The sequence below is a fragment of the Lichenostomus cassidix genome, chromosome 7 (genome assembly GCF_008360975.1).
Source record: "Lichenostomus cassidix isolate B80296 chromosome 7, HeHo_3.0, whole genome shotgun sequence".
NCBI lineage: Eukaryota > Metazoa > Chordata > Aves > Passeriformes > Meliphagidae > Lichenostomus > Lichenostomus cassidix.
This window is the reverse complement of record NC_139488.1, coordinates 19,409,738-19,432,242: the sequence shown is the minus strand read 5'-3', so window position 1 is coordinate 19,432,242 and position 22,505 is coordinate 19,409,738. Positions and strand designations below refer to the sequence as shown.

At 37.7% G+C, this 22,505-nt stretch overlaps 1 long non-coding RNA gene across 2 annotated transcripts in view; it reads right to left on the bottom strand.

Annotated features, from left to right (window-relative positions):
- Positions 1 to 22,505, bottom strand: part of LOC146434696 (uncharacterized) — a 54,615-nt gene that overhangs the window by 2,388 nt on the left and 29,722 nt on the right. Inside the window, exons 2-6 of one of the 2 annotated variants that reach the window (XR_014853289.1) lie at positions 14,685 to 14,880; positions 13,776 to 13,878; positions 12,435 to 13,318; positions 8,895 to 9,016; positions 8,422 to 8,479 (exon numbers count right to left, since the gene is read on the bottom strand). This is a non-coding gene — a long non-coding RNA (uncharacterized LOC146434696). The remainder of the gene's footprint in view (positions 1 to 8,421; positions 8,480 to 8,894; positions 9,017 to 12,434; positions 13,319 to 13,775; positions 13,879 to 14,684; positions 14,881 to 22,505) is intronic. The other variant, XR_014853288.1, reaches the window with a different exon arrangement.

Genomic DNA, 22,505 nt, shown 5'->3' with positions numbered 1-22,505 from the left:
GAGTTAAATTGACTGTGCAGCTGTTTAAACACTGAAGGCACTCAAGCGACTGCTTAAGCTATTATTGTTAGAGGTACAGCATTCTGAATCAAACTCTAACTAGGAAAGAAATACCTTTCACATTATTTTAATGAAAAAATACACTGAGACAGAGTTACTGGGTGAGTGCAGCTAAAAATATGGTTTGTAAAAAAATTACTTAAAATTAAACCTGTTAAGTCTGTTTTTAACAACACACTTGTTTTGGCTGTTGCTAAGTGGTGCTTACCCATAGTCAAGGACTTTTCATTTCCCATGCTCTGTCAGTGAGAAGCTGCACAAGGAGCTGGGGGGAGCAGAGCCAGGACAGCTGGTCCAGACTGGCCAAAGGGATATTCCATAGCACAGGAGGTCACACTCAGTACAGAAACTGGGGGGAGTTGGCTGGGAGGGGCTGATCACTGCTCGGGGATGGGCTGGGCATTGATCAGCAGGTCGTGAGAAACTGTCTTGTGTCTTAAACTGTTCTTGTCTAACCCATGGGTTTTACTTTTTTCCCCAGTTCTCCTCTGAACCAGGGGGGCAGGCAGGGAGGGGAGTGAGCAGGCATCTGCACAGTACTTAGTTTGCAGCTGGGTTTAAGGAACAACATGCCATTTCTTTCTTCCCTTACAATCTTTGTCACAATAATGATGTGTAATAGTCTTTAATATACAGAACTGCTAGGTTGCTAGTCAGTCTCAATTCAGTCTCAAGGCTTCTATAATAAATAAGTTAATAAAAAGTCCATTGCAGGTTTTGGCTTGAATTAACATTTCAAGTTATCATACAGTGTGTTGGAAAATGGTGGTTTATTGACACAATAATAGCTGTGAGAATGACAGATATCACAGACAACACTAATTCAGTTCTTCTTGCATTCTATAAAAATGATAAGAATGGATTGTTTTGGAGAGAAAAAATGACCTGTTTAGAGATGTTGAACCTTTCAGCCTTGCAATTTGCTTTCCCACAAAGAGCCAAAACAGACCAAGAAACTGCTTTAAAATGAGATAAAATAGTAAATCAGAAGTCTTAGCAGCTTTCAGAAACACAGAAAATAGCTGCAATTTGGTACATAGCATTAACAGTACACTATTAACTCCCAGCTGCTGAGCAGACAGATGGCAGCATACAGCCACACATTTGGGGATTGGAGTAGAATTTCAACACTGACCTTCTGAACCATGGGCTCACAAAAATTCTACACAAGATAGACAGGCTTCATGGTCTACTTACAGGGTAAAAATAAATTTTTTAAAAGTGTTTACTGTCTTTACTGGTACTTTTAGAGAATAAAATACATGTAACAAGAAAAGAGATTGCAAGAATGAATGTTAAACTGACATAAACCAAAAATGCTGTTTATGGTACCCCAACAACTAAGCACACAGATATATTTGTTGTTACATTTTTTAGTAGAATATCTCTCTGCGTATGGTCTTACAAAAAACAGTTACAAATATAGACTAACATATGGTTTTAGTTTGAATTCATACATTTAAAGAGTTATTTATAGGGCTACATTAAAGGCTTATTTTAAAACTTTTGAGTGTTGATACTCATACACATGCAGCTTTCCATTAACTTCAGCACATCACACATCATGGTGGTGACTTTCCGAACACGAAGAGCATGTTAAGCATATTTAGGAACATCACACAAGATTGTCAATCTCCAGGAGAAATCTGGCAATAACTTGTCACAGAAACTATTGATAACTGCTATTTAAGCAGAAACAATACTTAACGAACAAAACCTCCACCTTTCATGCCAACAGCAGAACCCACATTGTTTAGAAATTACTTGAATACAAGAGCTTCACATGTAAAACAGATGAATATTAAAAACCTAAAATGTCAAAATTTAGGTCACAGCCCCCACATACCAAGGAAATATATCACTTGACGAGACACATCACCACTTAACTGAAAGACTGCTCCCTTCTCACCTGTCTGAGAAGTTAATATAGCTTCTTAGACATATAACATAACCAGACAGGAAGGATCTCTGCAGCAAGGGTATCCCAGCAGAAGCTGTAAGGTACAGAAAGTGTAAGAAGGTGAAAGGAATCCTCAAGCTTGCATTTCCCAAGCGTTGGATGCACAGTGTCTTGCTAACAAGTCAATAGAAAAGATCCCTGGTGTCACCAGAGTATGAAAATGTGAAAGGTTTTCAAAGACATCAATAACGAAGATTCCACAAAGAAGGAAGTCACAAGTCAATCATTGCATGTAAAGAATAGGCTATGGAAATACGGTGCTAGCACCATTTTAAGGCTCATTTCTTAAGGATATCAAGAAAAATTATTCACTACAGTTTTTGCTTCCCTGCCCTCCTCACAGGGAATTTTTTAACAGAAAGACTAGTCTTAGCCAGATTTTATTAAAGTAAACCTGTCAGCTATTAAGAATCTAAAAGTTCTAGGCAATTACATGCAGAGGGTCTCAATATTACTAGTGCCCTCAGCAAGAGAAAGACTGGAGACTAAGTACAGGAGTCTTTAGTCATCAGAACATCCAGATGGGACAGAACTGTTGGAAATACTTCACATTTCTATCTCATTCAAAGGCAAAAATAATCTAGAAAGTCATAATAGGCTAGGTTCTATTATTTCCAGTATCAAAAAAACCCACTGGAAATGCCCTTGAGATGTTATACAGCTTTTTTTTAATATATTGAGCATGGTTTGAATGACAATAGTAAATTGTCATGTAAAAAAATTACTAAGTATTCACATAAAATAGGCATATGATATTTTTTTCAGATAATTCAGATTTGTACACATGGAGTGCAAGATGAAACAGACAGCCTGAGATCCCTCTTCTCAAAGGAAATTTTACAAAATGAAAGACAGCTAGAAGTACTGTTTTCAGTTCCAACTTCCATCAGTTCTGGTTTCAGCCGAGTGACCTGGATGTCTCTTTAAGCACTTAAGTCATCATTGTAAATATATTCTGGTTTATTGGCCATGGAAGAAAAGAGAAGACCATATGACCTGTTGGTACAGCTATGTAACAGTAAAAGGGAAGAAAATTGGATTTCCAATCCACAGACCACAGTGGTTTACAGCTACTGGGCTATTAAAGAAATTGTCTTTGGGAATAAACCCATTCCATGTTTTTTGAATGTCAGGATTAAATTACTTTTATTGCTTCAGGAATCTTCATTCTTAGACATTGTGCAACTGTTTCATGCTTGCATAAGTTTGGAATGAGTCCTTATCTAATTAATCGTCATGGAGTCTTTCAAACCATCCAGTTGAATTTAATGCTAACTAAAGACTTTGTCAATCTGTTTGCCAGAATACAGGCAAAACACAGGTAGCAATGTCAGCAGTTGGATTCTTGTATCTCATTAATGGATGAGCTTGTTATATCTTTTAGGTAATTTTTTTTAATCTTATCATTTACATTATGGTAATAAAAATATGAAGAAAAAAATCAAAATACTTCATCAAGTACTTTGCTTCTGAGTTCTGCTATTCAAGTTACCCTCCTAGGGTCAAAATTTTCAAAGCTAACCACTGTCGCCTTCTGCTTCCCTCTGACATGTAGCACAGCTAGTTTGCTTTTCAAAGCTTTTCCAGCCAAGCATGGGGCTCTAAAAGCTCTTCACAAATAGCAGGGTAGTGTTTTTCAGGCTGCTGTCTCCTACTGACAGAAGTTTGCTTGGAAGCAATTAATCTTTGTGGCTACCCTAATTTCCAGACTGGACAAGTGTGGCCAGTTGTATTAAAATACACCTCTCAAATTTCTGTGACTTCTCTTTCCTCATCTTTTACATAGACAAAAATTCTGAACTGCAGGATGGGCAATTCAGATGCACAGTGACACAGGTTTAGATGGCAGTAAGAATGTAGCTGTATTTTTTCTAGTATTACCTTAAATCCAGAGCCATTCACCTCATAGCAGCACATGCTCCAAACCTCTTATACAGATTGATGTAATTTATGTCGATTTCTGTTTTAGAAGTTATTGTACCTGTGTGAATTCTTGCCTTTTACCTATGGCATGACTTTAGGGAGGTAAGGCAGGCAAGGTAGAGCAGTAGAGAAGCCACCTGCATGTCCAGAATTGCAGAGGAAAGGGCATGGCCATGCACAGAGGTGAAATAATGTGACACAACAGAAAGAAATCTAACACTAGTAGAGCATTAGTTGAATCAGTCATCAAAATCATTCATAGTCTGTCCTATTTCTATCAGTATATCTGTGTAAATGAAGGACAGAAAGATGGTCAGATTTTTTACAACCAAGCGTATCAATTCACTTCCCAAATACCCTTTCTTCGGGCCAGTTGCACCAACATAGTGTGTCTGTCAAGGTGACACTGGATAGAACTGGAATTCTTTAGCATACACTTGATAAAATGCATGGTGTAAGAAAACCAGCTGTGTGGAACATTATTTCTGCAATCAGATTAATGAATGCACTGGGTTACATTTGTAGTCCTTACTTATATAGCTAGATTTAGAATACCGTTCATAATCCTCCTTTAAAGTAATCCCCTTTTATGTCCTCATTTTAATTGCATATCTTGCTGATGCCTATTTTTTGTTTAACATAGGAATCAAAAAAACCATCAAGGAAGCAACAGCACAGAAAGACTATTTCACAAGAGACTATTTTGAAACATATAACTGAAAAACTACAAAAGCAATTTTTTCATGGTGTAACTATCATGTAATTCCTGCATGAAGATTGAAGCAGCCTCGATATGCTTTGTTGTGTGAACAACCCTAATTCTCTTAGGAGGGCAATACTGTGGTTCAGAATAACAGTGCAATATCTTTGCTTAACTTCCATGGCTAACCATAAAAATGTTCAAATAATAAAGTATATTTTAAAGTAATTGTGCTGATGTGTCAGATGAGGGTAACATTACCTAAGAACTGCATCAAATCCCTGAAGCTGGGTCTGCACCTAAGCCACCAGACTTTGAAATCTCAGAGGCCTTTTCCTTGAGTTTGATGGATGAGCATGGCTGCAGTGGCAGACATGCAGTGGCAGGATACACCAGCTGCCTGAGCAGCATTCCAAAGAGGGACTTCCACTGGAGCAGAAACACATCTTGGAAGCACTGGGTCACCTGCACCAAAACTAAAATGGTGGGGAAAAAAAAAAAAAAAAGAAGCCTGATTTTTTTCCCAACATGATACCATGCACTTTTTTAAAGGAGTATTTTTGGAGGGAAGGAACATTACATATACAGAAAAGAACATTTGTCCACATGTTATTTAGGGTACTTGAATATACCTTAGTTGTTTCTTACTATTTGTACTTGACAGCATTTCATTATCTGCCTGGCCATAGTGAAACACTGCAGCCACCTTTTGAAATTGTCGTCACTGCAGACATCTTCCTCTACTGGTTCATGGCTAAAGCATTTGTACCTGAATAGTAGTATGAGTCCTGCATCAATACTTATGAATGAAAACACAATGGTATAATATCTCCGCCACCAATTTTTTTTGATTGTGTGTCAGAAATGCTCATTGGTAAACTAAGGACAAAAAAAATACAGCAATTATTACAGCCTGAAGAAAGTAGGGCAGAATGAAGACTACTTTCCTTCCACTGGTGTTGCAAATTTTACATAATATCCTTTTAAAATCATAGATTCACTGAGCAAGTTTCATTATTTCAGCTGTGTGAGCTTTTTCAGTGCTTCAGACTGAAAGCAATTTTTACAACTGTGTGTAAGTAAAGAGGTTGAGTAATGAAGATTGTAGATGAGTCTGTAGACAGAATAATAGACAAATGCGTTTTTCCTCCGTGAGCAGTCACCTGTAGCATTTGGCTGTATTTTACTTTATATCCCCTCATAGGGTTTCACATAGCTAGACTAATTTTTTTGTTCTGCCTGCCTTCCTACAATAGGTTCACACAGTCTCCTCATGTTTTTGGCAACAGTTCAAAACTGAATTAACATTTTCAAGATATATGACAAAATTGTGCATATTTGAATACTTTTTCAATGAATGAGATGATTTTATTTGAATGTTATAAAAGAAATTTAGAATGCTGTAAATTGTTACAATTTGGCAGAGAAAAATTTCTTTTTATATCCCAGTATACTTACTCCATCTTAGTTTAATAGGAGAAATATTTTCTCTAGGATATATCTTTTTAGCCTGCAGAGCATAACCGTATTCAGGACTTTTTCTTGTTTCATGTTTGGAAACAAACAACACTGTGTAAGCCATCCTCATCTTTCAAAGTTCAGTCTGTCATCCTGGATAATTATATCATTCTGATCATCACACTGTCTAAGAATGTTTCACAGTAAAAGCAGTCATAGACGACTCATCAGAAAAACAGCATATTAAAAATTCAGTTTGAAAAACTACTGAGGTACTCTTTTAATTTACCATGCATTTATTTTTGTAATTATTATCCTCCTAGCTTTATAGTTTGGCAGTTACAGAAATACTATAATTACTATCAGCATCCAATAAAACATTTTAAAGTACTTGCTTAAAACTGAAAATCATCTAGTTTGTAACCCAAAAATTTGTAATGGAAGATGAAGAATGAACCTAGTGATTCAGAAGTTATTTAATATTCCCTTGTGATATTTTGGCTATCAGCAAGAAATACTTCCACATTACTAATGGCATTTCACAGCTTTTTGCAAAAGTGCATACTTTCAGTTTTAAAGATTTAACATATTTGTGAACAGTGGTAATTGAAAATAACCTTTCTCTTTCAAATAATCCATATTAATTTCATATCTAGTGTTGCATGTGTCTTAACCTTGAAGTAATGGCTGTTGATATAAGAGCTATAGGACATACAAAGAAGTCAAGCTAATGTTTTTAGGTTCAGGCTTAGGTTCTGGTTCATGACTGTATTTCTCTAAAAAAGAAAAGAAAAAGAAGTACTTCTTTCTGCAATCAGCATATATTTTCCAACATAAATAAGAAGTCCCATTTTAATTTAACTTTTTTGTGAGTACTATCGCCACACCCTCCCGTGGGTACATGTCAGAAGTCAATGTACAGTTTTGTACTAGTGTAACCCCACATGGTTATGATTAATGACCTCCTTATTGCATTTCCATAACGGTTAGAACTTCAACGTAGAAGTTGAAATATTGGTCCCATTAAAGTCAATAATACAATTCCCATTGACTTAAGATGTTTAAGAATTCATCCACTGCCCTTTGCTTCATATTGTTCTTGATTATTTATTTGGAGATTATATGAAAGATGAAAAATATCTATTTTTATCTATTAATATTCTTTTAGATAAGCTGCAAACAGCTGTTGTTTCTTTAACATACATAAGTGCTCCTGCTATGCACAAAGAAATCTGTGTTTCAAGTATCTCTGTCAAAATCCCATGGAACCAACCCACTGAATTGATGTTTTTTATTGATGCTGTATGCACTTTATAGGTACATACAGAAATGTATATCCAATTTTAAGTACTTCTGTATTCATATACTTGATTGTGCAGTGATGTGAAGATTAGAAATTTAATATTTTTTTAAGCCTGAAAATTCTTTAAGCACTCTTCAAGAAATCACAGAAAATAATTTTCCGTTCTTAAACAAATAATGCTTCAATCACTCTTCTGCATCTAGTAAATATGGATGTGTAACAGTAAGTAAAAATAAATATAACAACACTAAGTTATGGATAAGAGATACAGAGTGGGCAAAAAAGGCTTTTTCATGTATTCTTTCCTTTGGCCCATTGTGTGATGTCAGAGCCAGAAGCAGGGCTACACCAGCAAAGCTGCTTTCTCTGGCAACAGTATTCCCTCTTGGATGTCAGCATGATTGTATTGCTCACTCTCTGTCAAAACATGGGCACCAAATACATAAATTATGAAAAAAATATACCAATCTCAACTTGATTCAAGGTTACTACCTGATATATATTCACTAAAGTGTCGCTGTTGAGCCGCTAGCAGAGAAAAAAAACCGGATTCTCAGCGTGGCATAGAAGAGAGCTTTATTATTTTGATTCCAATTTATATAGACTTTTCAGAGGTCACCCAGATTGGTCAGTCAGAAACCTCCCCCTAGGCCTGACTGGCTAGGCCTGAGCTGTCCAAATCTCGGGACACTGTTTTAATAACATCCAAACTTTATCTTTGTTTATAAAACACAGGAGAAAGTTCTCATGGGAAAGACCTGTGCTAGCCACACTAAAGCATTTTGTCTTCAGGTGTTTCTGTGCCATTGGATCCTTATATTCATATTTGCCTCCATTAACTATACTGAGTTTCAGAGGGTTCCACTTCATGTGACATTGTGTCCTACTAACTAAAATGCCTAATTACAAAAAAGATTGCCAAACATGCAAAAAAAAAAAACCCCAAAAAACAAAAAAAAACCAAACCAAATCAAAAAACCCCAAACAAACAAACAAACAAACAACAAAAACTCCCACCTCTGTGATAGCAAGAGATGTGGTTTATTCCTCAGATGAGCTCTGTGAATTCATGTACCTGTATACAAAACTGGCATTTGCATGGAAATCTTTATAGAGGCATTTTGTGAGATTTTCTGTCTCAATATCTGGGGCGAAGTGGATACAGAATTATCATAAGATAATATTTATAAAACTATACAACATAATATGCAGTCCAGACTGCAAAACCATATTAAGTTATGTTATAACCGTCTAAAGAAAACACAAGCAATTAGATAAAGCTTTGATGCCATAGGGAAGGGACTGACTGATCCTAAACTATGCTATAAAACTATAAAACAAGTGCTCAGTATCATCAGAGCACTAAACTGTTTGACTACATTGATCCTCAGCAGCATTACCCATCTATTCTTGCCCCTAGTACATCAGCAATGGCTGGTTCAGTGCTGCCAGCAGAAAAAAGGTACCAGAGCTGCAAAAAAGATTTTTACCTGAACAGCCTGATTATATCAGGATTTGAATTCTTGATCTTCCCAATGAAATGCTGAATTTGTCAGGAGAGAATCTCGTCAAAAGATGGAGAAAAATTTCTGTATGTATTGGTGCAGTTGACCTAGAATAACAAAACATTCAAACAATAATTTGTAACTGTAGCTATCACATAGAGTAGATTAGCAGCTGAAATTGTAGAAAGGCATACTAGAACCCTGACAGCAGTTTTAGAGAAGATATCCGAGGAGGTTTGCAGAATCCCATTTTATGCTTTTACTTGCACGAAGTATGAACATAGAGATAAAAAGCTGGCATGTTTCATCTTCCCTCTCCTCTGGCCAGGTCTAATGGAATTCTGTCTATCAATAAAACAAAAGGGTGATTGAATTTTAACACTGTTCTTGTGAAAGTGAATAATAAAACAGAAAACCTTCATCTTTGACCATGGTCCAAGAGAAATTACCCCTGCGTTTTATGTTAAATTAATATTTGATGTAATTCCATTTAAAAATTGGAGTTACACACTATCATTTGGTAATAATAATTTCATTTCAATATGATTAGATGTGCTTCAGCTTATTGTCATATTCATTAACTACATTCACTGCCATGGGAATGTAATGCTAATCTGTTTGTTTGGATTAATTTCCCCCAGTCAAACAACCTGGGAAGAAGTGCTCCTTCTGGGTCTTACAGATATGTAACGTCTACTTCTAAATCAAAAGTGTGAACTTGAGATTACAGTCTGTGCTGTAAACACAGGTATAGAAAAAACGAAGTTCCAACAGAGTGCCAAGCTGATGATACTTGCCATTACTTATCTTGATCCACGAATTGATTTTCTGGCCTTGCATATCTTTAAAAAGCAGCTGGGCTTTTTAAATACCATAATTTTTCACAAGCTGATGAGTAACACTGAGATTTAGAGCCTCCCAGCAGACATTCCTGCCATGATCCAATTCTAAAAAGAACACATTTACTATATCTACCCCTTAAATTTTGTTTTTCTGCTACACATTGTGAAAATCCCCAAGACTCCCAGGAGCATTTTTTCCTACATTTCTGTATTCACATGAAGATTCTCACCCTTCAGCATTTCTTTTGCAACTGAAGCTAGTAAGACTTTTGTTTTTAAGTACATGGGGAGCATGTATCTGCATCACAAATTAGGCCTGCAATTTTTTAAAGTAAAAATACGATTAAAACTGATCAGAAAATAACCGTATCTCATTCTTTTGAGATCTTCTGCTTGAATTTGTTTTGATTCAGAATACAGGCTGACATGAAAATGAGGTTAAATATTACAGGAGGCCTCAGACCCATCTACAATACCAGAATCGAATCCAGGGCTACTCAAGATTCAGTATTGCATTTACAGGCTTGAAATATCACACGCCTGGGTGAAGGAGCACCATAAAGAGAACATCAGGTACATCACCATCGAAGATCTCAAATGCACAACTCAATAATACTTGAGTTCAACAATAACTTGTTCATAAAACAGAACATTATGAACAAGCTACGATCTTACCAGAGGGTCAGTCTGAAGGATTCTCAAAACAAGAGCCACCACTTAAATGCTAATTACCTAGAACATAGCAATTTCTGTGTTGAACTGAGAAAAAAAGCACAAGGAAAATATAAACAAAGGATGTCTGGATAAAAAGCTGTAATGTTTACTGAAAAAGCTGAACACCAAAACCATTCTTGTGAATTTGTGCTTGAACAGGAATTAATCCTGAGCTTGCAAAAAACACTTTAAATTTTATGATAATTCTTTAAAGTGCAAAATGCTAATAAGAAAGTTTTAGAAAAAGAAACCTAAATACAAAACAGTAGCAAACTATCTATTGATAATTTATATTTTAATTATAAATTGACTTTACCAGACTGTAATCTGATATTTACAGAGAAGAGCAACATAGGGCTCATTACTTTTATTACAAAGCAGCAGCTCCATAAACTTTTTACTAGCATAGGCATTTACTCAGCCACCAACAACTACAAGGTGTCCTCTCAGAAACTGTTTTCCTAATAGGTTCAGTGAGCAGTGGTCCCCTTTCAAATGGATTTTTGCCATTAAATTACAATCTCAATCTCTGAATTTAAATAATCCTTCTCCATAATACTCATTCAGTTCTACTGTGCAGGTAGTTGAATGTGATTTGGAAAAATACTTAGATGTCTGAACATCTGGAAATAAAGATTTTCATTGCCTGTTACCATTGTATCACAGTGCATACATTTTGTTTTCAGAATAAAAAATATACAGCTGGAGCTATGTAGGTTCTGTGGCATGTCCAATCTTAAACAAAGGCAACAAACACCTGTTAATAAAGAGATCACCTAAACTTCAGATTTCCTGTAACCCTTTTTATCAGAAGCCATCACTACATCTGTGATACTTTGCTTATACTGGGAAGGTTTGCTACTCAGCCAGGAAAGCCAGTAGTCTTTCATGTCTCTGGTTGTTGTTGTTGTTTCAGTATTTATCTAAATTCAAGTGTGCTAGGTCTGAGTTCTTGTTGTTTGCTTTGATATTCCCTTTGAACAGTTCAGGCCCAATTATTGCCCCAGGAATATCCCTCTAGGGATCTCAGCAAGTAAACTTTGCTCAGAACTCTTTTACTTAAAATGATATCCTACCTCATAAATTCAATCATGCAGAATAGATCAAGCATAGTGAAAAATTCTTTACAAACAAACATTCAGTGCAAGTAGAAAAGGAGATGAGAGGGAAAGAAAAATAATGGAAAAATCTGTAGGGCTTTTAGTGAAAGCAAACAGGATTCCTTCAAATTCTTAATCTAGCTGTAATTTGTTCCATGTAGTGTCTAAGAACAGAGGGTGGGCAAAAATTGATTAAATGTCTCTGTGAACATATGTTAAGGAAAAAGTCATCCATGCTCATTACATCAAGAGTAATAAAATTTTTTAATATATGGCTTGTGATTTAGGTTGAAATTATTTGTCTCCTTCCCTCTGCAAAAGATTCACACCAGAGACTGCAAAAGAAAAAACAGTAATTTCTTGCTGTCCCTTTCACTTTAAGCCCATTGGCCAATATGATGGAAAGACTACTAAAAGTACATGTGAATTCATAGTGCTGCTTGGCACTTTGTGCTGGTTTTAGCATCAGACAGAAATGAAACTCCAAATAATCCGCTTCCCTTCTCTCACCTCTTCTGGTAAAGCAGGGATAAAAAGCAGAGAATGTGGTTTTGGGTCACAATTTACTGAAAGCACAAAGCCAATGTAAGACATGCACAATAATAATAGCAATATTAACAGCAAAACCATACAGAAAGAGAAGGTGTTTTACCCACAAAAAGGTGTTTACCACTGGGAACAAAAGTGAGATGGCAGGCGGATGCTTCCCATAAGTTGTGTCCATGTGGCTTCCCCACACGAAGGCCACACGGCTGCCACTCCCACACACCACGCACATGGCCCTTGGGAACAAGTGCAGGGTGGTGTGGCAGCTCCTGCAGCTGGCATTTCCTGCCCCCAGCCTGAAAACAATGAAAACACAGACCAACCTGCCCTAAGCTGGGCCACTGGAGTCAGGGTCACGCGGCTGCTCTGCTGGGCTCAGCTCCGCACAGGTGCCTGTGCCAACACCTCTGACGTTCCCGTGTGCTGTGGGGTCACCATTGTCCCACCGCTGTGCTGCATGACTTTCAGCTCAGCTGGGCTCCCTCTTGGCTCCACTGCTCCTGATCCCTTCGTTATCACAAACGTCAGAACATCCAGCTCATCAAGACCAGTCTTCCACCTACACTTTGAAAAATACATTTGGTTGCAAACAGGTTCTGAACAGCAGCAATGCAATTTATAAGAGCGTGGAAAGAAGTAACTGGAACCAGCAGCTGGTTCTTTTAAATCGTTTGTCAAGATGCAGACAGGCTACAGAGCCAGTTCTTTAAAAATGAGGTTTGTGTCCCGTAAAGTCAGATAAGGATCTTTGCTGCTGTGCTTTGCTTTCCAAGTTTGTTCTGTGTAGCCAACATCAAGCAGTGCCTCATTCTGTTGGTTTGTGAGTAACAGGTTGAAATATTAACGTGGAAAAGTCAAACCTTCACGAAAAAATTAAGCAGCTTGAGGGCTCTTGTCTCATGTCACTTTCTCAGTTATTCTGTATCTTACAAAAACATGTCAGTTTGACATTTTATGCTGCTTCTTACATCTGTATCTGAAAAATCTCAGAGATGTTTCAACAGTAATGCACAATGATCCGACAGACATCTGCCAAGCCCAGACATAGCAGAAGCAATGACTTCCTGTGGCTGGTTTGGGACAGGTGATTAATCAGATATTCTCCTTTTCTCAGACCTCCTATAGAAGTCTCATGAAGAATGTTTGCAGGCTACAGCTGCTTGTTCATCCTCAGCCAAATTCAGATCTGTTAAAATTCAGCACAGCCCTATATGCAGAACAGGGAAAACCACCAAGGTGATACATATTCTAGGAAGAAGAACAGCCATATTTTTCTAGTAACATTTTGACAAATATTCTGCAAAAGTAATTCCAACGCTTGAGCCAATATTCTACCATTAGGCTTCAAGTCTAGGATTTTCCATTGTTCCCTACTGGCAAAGCTTTTAAAATCTTATCTGACATATCTTATTGTGTCTTTCATTTTATACAGTCTTTTTTTCCTTGCTGGTATTGTTGCAGATATGAATCATAAAGTGTATTTGCATAGTATTAGGGGTCTTTTTTTTTACATGCAAGATGGAACAAAATGCTTTAATTCAAAAAAAATGTAACTATTCAAAATGTAACTATTCAAAACTCACTAAATACTGAAGGTCTTAAGAACTTCAAAATAAGCTACTACCCCTAATGAAGCTGTCATTCAGTCACTTATTTGGGCATACCTCTAATTTTGAACATGGACCCATTGAACCCAACTCTTGCTTGAAGACAGCAATGAAATTCAGGACCTTGATGGATCAGAACCCAAAAGAGGTTCATTTCAATCTACAAGAGCAGCCATTAGAAAGATCACTAGTTTAAATCCCTAACAAACATGAATTTTAATGTATTTATATCTCTTCTGTACTTGTTGCACCTAGAGACAAATAATCCTCAAGATATAGACTCCAGCATATTAGAACCCAAAACAGGACTATACTAGCCCAGTCATACTTAAATTTAGTGGCAGAAACAGGGGAAAAAAATCTGTTTTCTCAGTATCTGTTATCTATGCAAACTCCTTTCCTGCTATCCTGCCCTTCCATTTCTGTTCTGTCCTCTCGCTCCCTCCCACACCCTTTTCTCCAGCAAAAAAAATTAAATGAGAAATAGACAGGAAGGTCAAGGACAGAGAGTTTTGTTACTGATACATAGCAAGGGCTTACACTTAAGTACTGACAAGTTTAGTCAGGAGTCATCCAACTATATTCTCTTTCCTAAAAAAGATTAAATGTTCAGCCACAAATACCTGCTATGGCCTTAGACTATCCCACTGGTGACAGGCTATTAAAACAGCACTGTAACTTACTATCCCTCATTACTATCCTTTGTCTCACTAAGCATTTGTTTCACATCTATCAAACCATTCAGTGTTACTTCCTGTTCCATATCATACTTAGTATTCCTGGAAAAAATAATTTATTGCTCATTTGTATGGCACAGTCAATAGAAAAACCCCACATTTTCTGGATATTTTATTTCTTTTGGGGCTGTGTTTGCCTCCGTTTCTTTTACTGCAGCTCTGCTCACAGATTCTGCACTCAAACCATCATGACTGCTGCATTTACAGTGTTGCCCTCTAAATTACTTACTTTTCTTCTTTTGTCAGTCTCTCTGGGTTCTTTAAGGGATCTTATTGATCAGAAGACAATAGAGCTGACACTTTAATTTAGCACTATCCAGTCTATGCTTCTGCAATTCCTGGAAAGGCACTGAAATTCCAGAACATCCTACACTTGATTAAAATGCTGACTCCAAAACCATCCAGGTCTCGGGTTTTGAATATATCTGAAAACAGGAAGGGGGAGAAAGGAAATATTAGTTTACAAAAAACCCACACACTTTGAAACCAATATTATAGTTCAGCCATACCACAAAAGGAATAAGAGGAACTTAAGGAAGAGTTTTGAATGAAACAAGGATCAGATGTTCACATTCCCCACAAGGGAACGTTCCAATTCTACCTAGCCACAAAATCACATGTGATAAAACCACCCTCTTAATCAGGCAAGGATCTGAGGGGGAAAAAAATGTGTTAGCAAGCTGAGCAGCTTTTGTCAAGGTTGAAAAAAAAGCTTTACTTGCTCCCAGGAGCCTCAAACTCTGCAATTGTCAGGCAGTATCTCCTGTGACAGAGATGAATCAAAGAATACAAGAGCAGGGAATAGCTGGCCATTTATGACAAATGAAGTCTTAATCCAATTCCATCTGAGATTAACAATGAAATCACAATTTCTTTTAATGCTGAAGGAAAACTTCCACACAAAACTTAGTCTATTAAAGTAAGTTCTCTTCAAATGTATGTATGTAAAATTTTACAGTACTACTCCTTCAAACTTCCAAACACATAACCTAATATAATATATAACTTATATAGACTTAGTTAAATATATTAGAATATCCATGTACCAAATGCATGTAACATCGAATAAAGCCATGATACATAATTGGTTGGATGTGTCCTCTTTATTAAGCTGTGGTTTTCATTACAAACTTACTCAAATTTACCATATTCGATGCCTTTGAAATGTTTGTCTTTTTCTAAATGTGAATTTTCTCCCAATCTCAGGCATTTTTTAATGTCTCGTTGTGCAGAACTTTACATGATTCTTTCCACAATTTCATGAGTCTAATTAAGGCATTTATTAACTCTTGTTAAGAAGGTAACTCCAATACTGTGGAATTACCATATTTTCTCTTGAGAATGAGAGAGATCCCAATGGTAAAACTTTCTCTGTCCCTGGAGCAACAGGACTGAAACATCACCCTGGAGAACTCAGTCCAGAATTTTTAATTCTGCAGGGACACAATATCTTTAGGCATTGAGACTGACTAATTAATAAAAACAGAATCTGTGCTATCACCTGACCTTGACAACAGAAGTTCTTCACTTTGTATGTAGCTTTCAGATTGCTACTATCACAATGAATCAATCTGCAATGCTTATTGCCATTTCAGTAACACTTACTATGGATTCTATACAGTCAGTACCTTAAATCTAATTTTCTCCAAACAGAAGGCTTTTCCTGAGAAAACAATAGTAACGTAAACTCTACTCTTTCATATACTTAGGCATATTTTTAAGACTTAAAATACTGAAAGCGGAATCAGGGGTGTTCTAATTAATCCTGAAAACATGAAAATGGGAGGCAAAACACTTAGCAGCATCTGTGAAAACAGGATGTAATCAGATTTGAAAAAACCCCCAAACCTTGGATGTCCTCTGTGGATGTCTGCTCTGCCTTACAATGTGCATTTGTTGAAAATTATTACTGGTATCACTGGACTGTCTTGTCTGAAAAAAATGCTCTCTCCTGCACTGTTTTGTTTACAAATGTTGTTAGTGGAGTGTTGTCAGTGGAGTCCTTGAATAATACTGTGGACATACTGAATATGAAATTCCTCTCTCACTGGAGAAAATGGGAGCAACTATGCCAAGTCATTAAAATATACTGGTTTCAAGTAATTTTAAGGGCACACTCGGGGCTGAATAGTGTTTTTAATGAAGAACTCAATGTGATCAATAAATAGTAAGATATTAAATCTTAAATTCTTTCTAAGGTATGTTGTACTTGCTTTTAAAAATAACGAATTAAGCACAGAATTGTGGCACAGTTGAAGTAAATTTCAGGAGGAAGATGATTTGTGCTGATGTGCTAGACTGGGTCTCAAATGATTTTGGATCCATTCCCAGTTCTGCCCTCAACTTCATCTTGAGCCACAGAAGCTTCTTCAGTGAGCATTGCAGAGGTATTTAGATATTTTAAGATGCACAGAGGTATTTAGTAGGGTTTTGAAAACATTTAACTACACTTGGTAATTATGTCCTCTGGAATTTGGAGACCTGATCTCAAATGTGGCCTGTACACAAATGATAAAAAGCATAAAGTCCTTGTTCAGACAATACTTTATTGACTATACTCAAATTTATCATCACACTTCAGCAACTGAATCAAAGAGTTAAGTCCAACACCTCCTCACTCCTGGGAACAGTTCACTTTCTGTAACTGACAGAATTTAAATTCCTGTGATTTAGGGCAGTTGGCGATCCTATGGGCACTAAGTAGAGAATTTTGAATGGATACATGACCTTTGGTTACCAGAATAAATCCCATCAGTTAACCACAGATATCAGTTTCTGGTTGAGGTTTCTACATCTTTCTTTTTCCATCTGTATTGCTAGAGGATAAATGTATTAGTATTCTCTGAAGAGATTCTAACTGAATCAGACAGTGTCATAAGAAAATTTTGAGCAGAATCATTTGTCCTGTTAAAGCTAGACATATTCTCATAGAAAATGTGTAAACAATTGGGAGTTCAGAACATTTTCATTTTACTGTTTACTCACATAAAGATTCTAATTAGTGCAAATCACTAAAGCCCAAATCACTAAGATCCACTGACAGTAAGACTCTTTCACATTCCTTAACCATTCCTGGTTAAGCAATCTAAAATAAATCTGTGTGGCAGAGTAGACAGAAGTTATACTCTAACCTTAAGTCTGTCAAGCCCTAGAACATAAGGTCCAGAAGAGGGAGTAACTCCCAGAGACAATTTTTTTTCAAGTGAGAAAAATGTGCACGTTGGCCTTCAGGATAAGAATGATAGCTATATGGGATATCTTAGCAGCTTTAATCAAGACTTCCTATATAGCTGATGCACTGCGATATATGATGATTTACTTTTTTACTGGAAGTAAAAAAGAGTATGAGAACAGCAGAAGATAGAAACTACAACTGTTGATATTGTAAGATCAGGATGACTAAATCCAGTGGACAAATACACTGTTATGTTGATGTACCGGGTGCTTTCCAAGAATCACAGAATTGTCAAGGTTGGAAGGGAACTCTGGAGATCATCGACTCCAACCACCCTGCCAAGGCAGGGTCACCTGAAACAGGTTACACAGAAACATGCCCAGGTGGGTTTGGAATGTCTCCAGAAAGTGAGGCTCCAGATCTTCCCTGGGCAGCCTGTTCCAGTGCTCTGCCACCCTTTATGAAAAGAAGTTCTTCCACATGTTGAGGTTGAATTTCTTGTGTTTTATTTTATGGCCATTGCTCTTCATCGTGTTGCTGGGCACCACTGAAAAGGGTCTGACACCCTGCTCTTGACACCCTCCTTTGAGATATTTATATGCATTAATGAGATCCCCTTTCAATTTTCTCTAGACTAGCGAGGCCCACCTCCTGCAGTCTTGCCCCACAAGAGAAATGCATCAGACCCCAAATCATCTTTGTGGGCTCCACTAGACCCTCCTGGATCCTCTCCAGTAGCTCCTTGTTTTTCTTGAGCTCTGGAGACCAGAACTGAACACAATACTCCAGATGTGGCCAAGCATGGGCAGGATAACCTCGCTCGACCTGCTGGCCACACTTGCTGCCATTGGCCTTCCTTGCTGCAAGGGCAATGCTGGCTCAAGGTCAACTTGTCATCTACAAAGACTACCAGGTCCTTTCCACAGAGCTGCTCTCTAGGTCATCCCCCAAACTGTGCTGGTACTTGGGGTTATTCCTTCCAAGGTGCAGGACTCTACACTTGCCCTTGTTGAACTTCAGTAGGTTTCTTCTGGCCCAAATCTCCAGTCTATCAGGGTCCCACTGAATGGCAGCAGAGCCTTCAGGTGTATCAGCCACTCCCCACAGTTTTGCATCATCAGCAAGAATTTTGCAAAACAGGGTGCTCTTGTATCCCTGAAATACCATACAAGGCCCACATCAGCACAGAACAAAGCCCTCAGGCATAGAATAAACCATTGGGGGGCTAACAGGTAGTCCTGAGCAAAGGACAAATAGGGGATATGAGATCTTTAAGTTCTCAGTTCCACCTCACAGAGACTAAGGGTAATCTACTCTGTTCACCTAAATCTCTGGTTTCCAATTATGTAAGAACAGTCTTACAGCTGTCCTTGCAGGAGTTACGAACAAATCCCCCGGGGCAAAGCTTGACAGACAAAATCCTTGGACTTCCAAGTGCTCTTCAGGTCACAATCAGACTTCCCCCTAAGTAAACCCAACTGTCAAGTATTCTTTATAATGGTGCCACAAGTTATGGCACTAGAATATAGGTGCAAGTCCTAAAACACTCACTGAATACTTATAACCATCCAGTACTCTTTACAACACTGCAAGCTCACCAAACTCCCTGTGAGTGTCGATCACAACAACTCACTACACTGTGAATGCTAACAGGGGAGAAAAAATAGTTTCCTGTTAGGGGCAGTAGCAGAAAAGACTGCAACACACAGGCATATACTATTGCAATAAAATCTTAGGATGATATTAAAAAGGAGGGAAAAATCAAGGCTTCCACAGCTGAATTTTTAGTCAGTCATTTTTAGGCATGCTGCTCACCTAGCACTACTTGTCACAAATTCCTGCACAATGCCACAGGACAGATAGAGGTAGTAGAACCTATCCCTGAATAGTCAGTCACTGGTTCAAAAAATAGTTTTTATATAAAAATATGATGGCACTCAGCATCACAAGAGAAGCAAGTCATAGAGGTAGTGGCTAAAACCTGAAGTTATGGTATCACATATTGTTCAGGAGGCAAGGCAAAATGAAAGAAAATAGTAGAAGATTTTGGAAGGGTTTTTTTGAAGGTTTGAAGAATTTAAAAAATAGTTTCTGAGTTTGGAAAGACAGTCAGATGTATTGGAAGTTCATTCAAAATGGATCATTCATTCAAAATGATTCAAAAAGGCAAAGAGAATATAACATGTTTCAAATGTGAAGGGATTTGATAGATTGATGGAATGCATATTTAAGCTGCATGTATATTTTAGAAATATAGCTTGAAAAAAGTGTATTTGTGGAAGTCAATCAGGTTGCTGGACATTTTTTGATCCAGGGGAAAATTCAGAAAATTAATCCATAGCATTGGTCTCTCAGTGTTTTCAGTAGTCAAATCACATTAGACATGTTAAAACTGAAGAGTAGTAAAATGATGTGAATTTGTAATAATACAAATGAACTCTATGTATTAGACTGCTTTATCTGCAGAGAATTTGTCTTAACTGAAATTCAAGCCATGCTGAAACTATTTGCTCTGACATCTTCTGCCAAAGTAGAATCTGCTGACCTTCTGCAAGGAATTGAATCACATGTGGCACCTAAAACCTCTCATGCTGTAAAAGGAGGAAAATGCTTTCTTAAAATCACTGGATGTACATCACAACTCACATTACAGCAGGAGTTAGTCAACTGAAAGCAGATGAAGCTTGTTATTGAACAGAATGGCTCTTACTACTTCTTATGTGACTAAAACACGTGAAAATTAAAGTATTTGGAGAACATTGCAAATGACCATAAAATCCTACTTCCACCCACTCAGCAGGCAAGCGAGCAAATGTTTCTGGAGTGGCCTTGAGGACATACTTGTAAAACATGACAAGAATACATGAACCAACTTACGCTGGCAGGCAACAAGAAAAGCCCGAGGTTTCTATCACATGCCTTTAGAAAAGGTAGTATTTTTAACCTTTAAGCACAAATACTACAGTTATACAACTTCAGTTGTGTATACAACAGCCTTCATATACCAGCTTTGTCACAACCCAAGGCCAATTCTATTCTTTGATCAAGAATCCTAGAACAAACATAAAACCAGAGGGACTTGAATGCTGCAGTCTTCTATAGCCACTGAAAACATAAACACAATAACCTTTAATTTCATTAGAAGATAATATTTGCCTTTTAAAATTTTACCAGAGAAGACTACCCTGCCTCTTATTAAAACATAACCATCAATTAAGGTTTTCAGCTTCTTAAAAGATCATGCAGGATTTTGTCAAAATTTTGCTGTGTCAACCAGTGTGGACGTGTCAAATCAGCTTTTCCTAGAAATATAGAATGGAGAAGTTTTTCTTTCTATCCTCCTCTCCTTTCAATTAAAAGAAATATCCTACTTTCTAGATACAAATATAAGCAACTGAATTTAGAGTCACAGAATCATTTAGGTTGAAAAAGACCTCTAAGATCATCCATTCCAGCTGTTAACCCAGTACTGACAAGTCCACTGTTAAATCATGCCCCAAAGTGCAACATCTACACATCTTTTAAAAATCTCTGGCAATGGTGCCTTCATCACTTCCATGGGCAGCCTGTTCCAATGCTTGACAACCCTTTCCATGAAAAAAAATTTCATAAGATCCAATCTCAACATTCTCTGGCACATTTTGAGACCATTTCCTCTTTTCCTATTGCTCATTACTTGGGAGAAGAGACATACCCCCCTTCCCCCCCCACCTGGCTATAACCTTGCAGGTATTTGTAGGAAGTAATAAGGCTGTCCCTGAGCCTCCTTTTCTCCAGGCTAAACACCCCCAGCTCCCTCAGGCACTCCTCACAGGACTTGTGCTCCAGACCCTTCACTAGCTTCATTCCCCTTCTCTGGACCTGCTCCAGCTCCTCAATGTCCTTCCTCTACTGAGGGGCCCAGAACTGAACACAGGATTTGAGGCATGACCTCACCAGTGCTGAGTACAGGGGGCAATCACTGCCCTGCTCCTGCTGACCACACTATTCCAGACACAGGCCAGGGTGCCACTGGCCTTCTTGGCCACCTGGACATGTTGGCTCATGTTCAGCTGCTGCTGCCCAGCACCCCCAGGACCTTTCCCACTGAGCCACTTTCCAGCCACTCTGCCCCAGCCTCTAGCACTGCCTGGTGTTGTTGTGACTCAAATGCACTTCACCTTGCTGAGCCTCAGGCAATTGGCCTCAGCCCATTGATCCAGCCTATCCAGATCACTCTGCAGAGCTTTCCTGCTCTCCAGCATATCAACCCTCCCACCCCACTTGATGTTGTCTAAATATTGATGGAGGGTGCCCTTGATCCCCTGGTCCAGACCATTGATAAAGATATTAAACAGGACTGGACCCAGTAGTAAGCCCTGAGGAACACCACTGGTGACCAGAAACCAGCTGGATGTAACTCAGTTATAATTTAATGACTTTTCACGTTTAGAAAGGAACTGCAGCTTTCACACTTAAATGGGTATTCAACAGGAGGTTCTACAGGAGTTCTGTTAGAAACAAAGCAACATTAATGGAAATATAATTCCAGAAAAACCTGTCAATCTCTAACTTATGTCTGTTTAAAGAAGTACAGTTGTACAGCTGGAGTCAACTTTGCAATTCAAATTAGTTGTACATACTCTTAGCCTGTCTGGAATTACCATACTTAAAATATAAAATGATCAAGAGAGATATGAAATGAGCATTGAAACAGAAAGCTCAAATGATTGAATCTCTTTCTGAAAATGAAAATTAGAACTACCTCTCTTTCATTTAGTAATGATCTAAGATACTCTGAAGAAGGCTGGGAAAGAGCATGGGGGAAAAACCTTAAAATTATGACCATTGAATAGAAGTGAAATAAAATAATTCCTCAAAGATCAAGCTCAATGA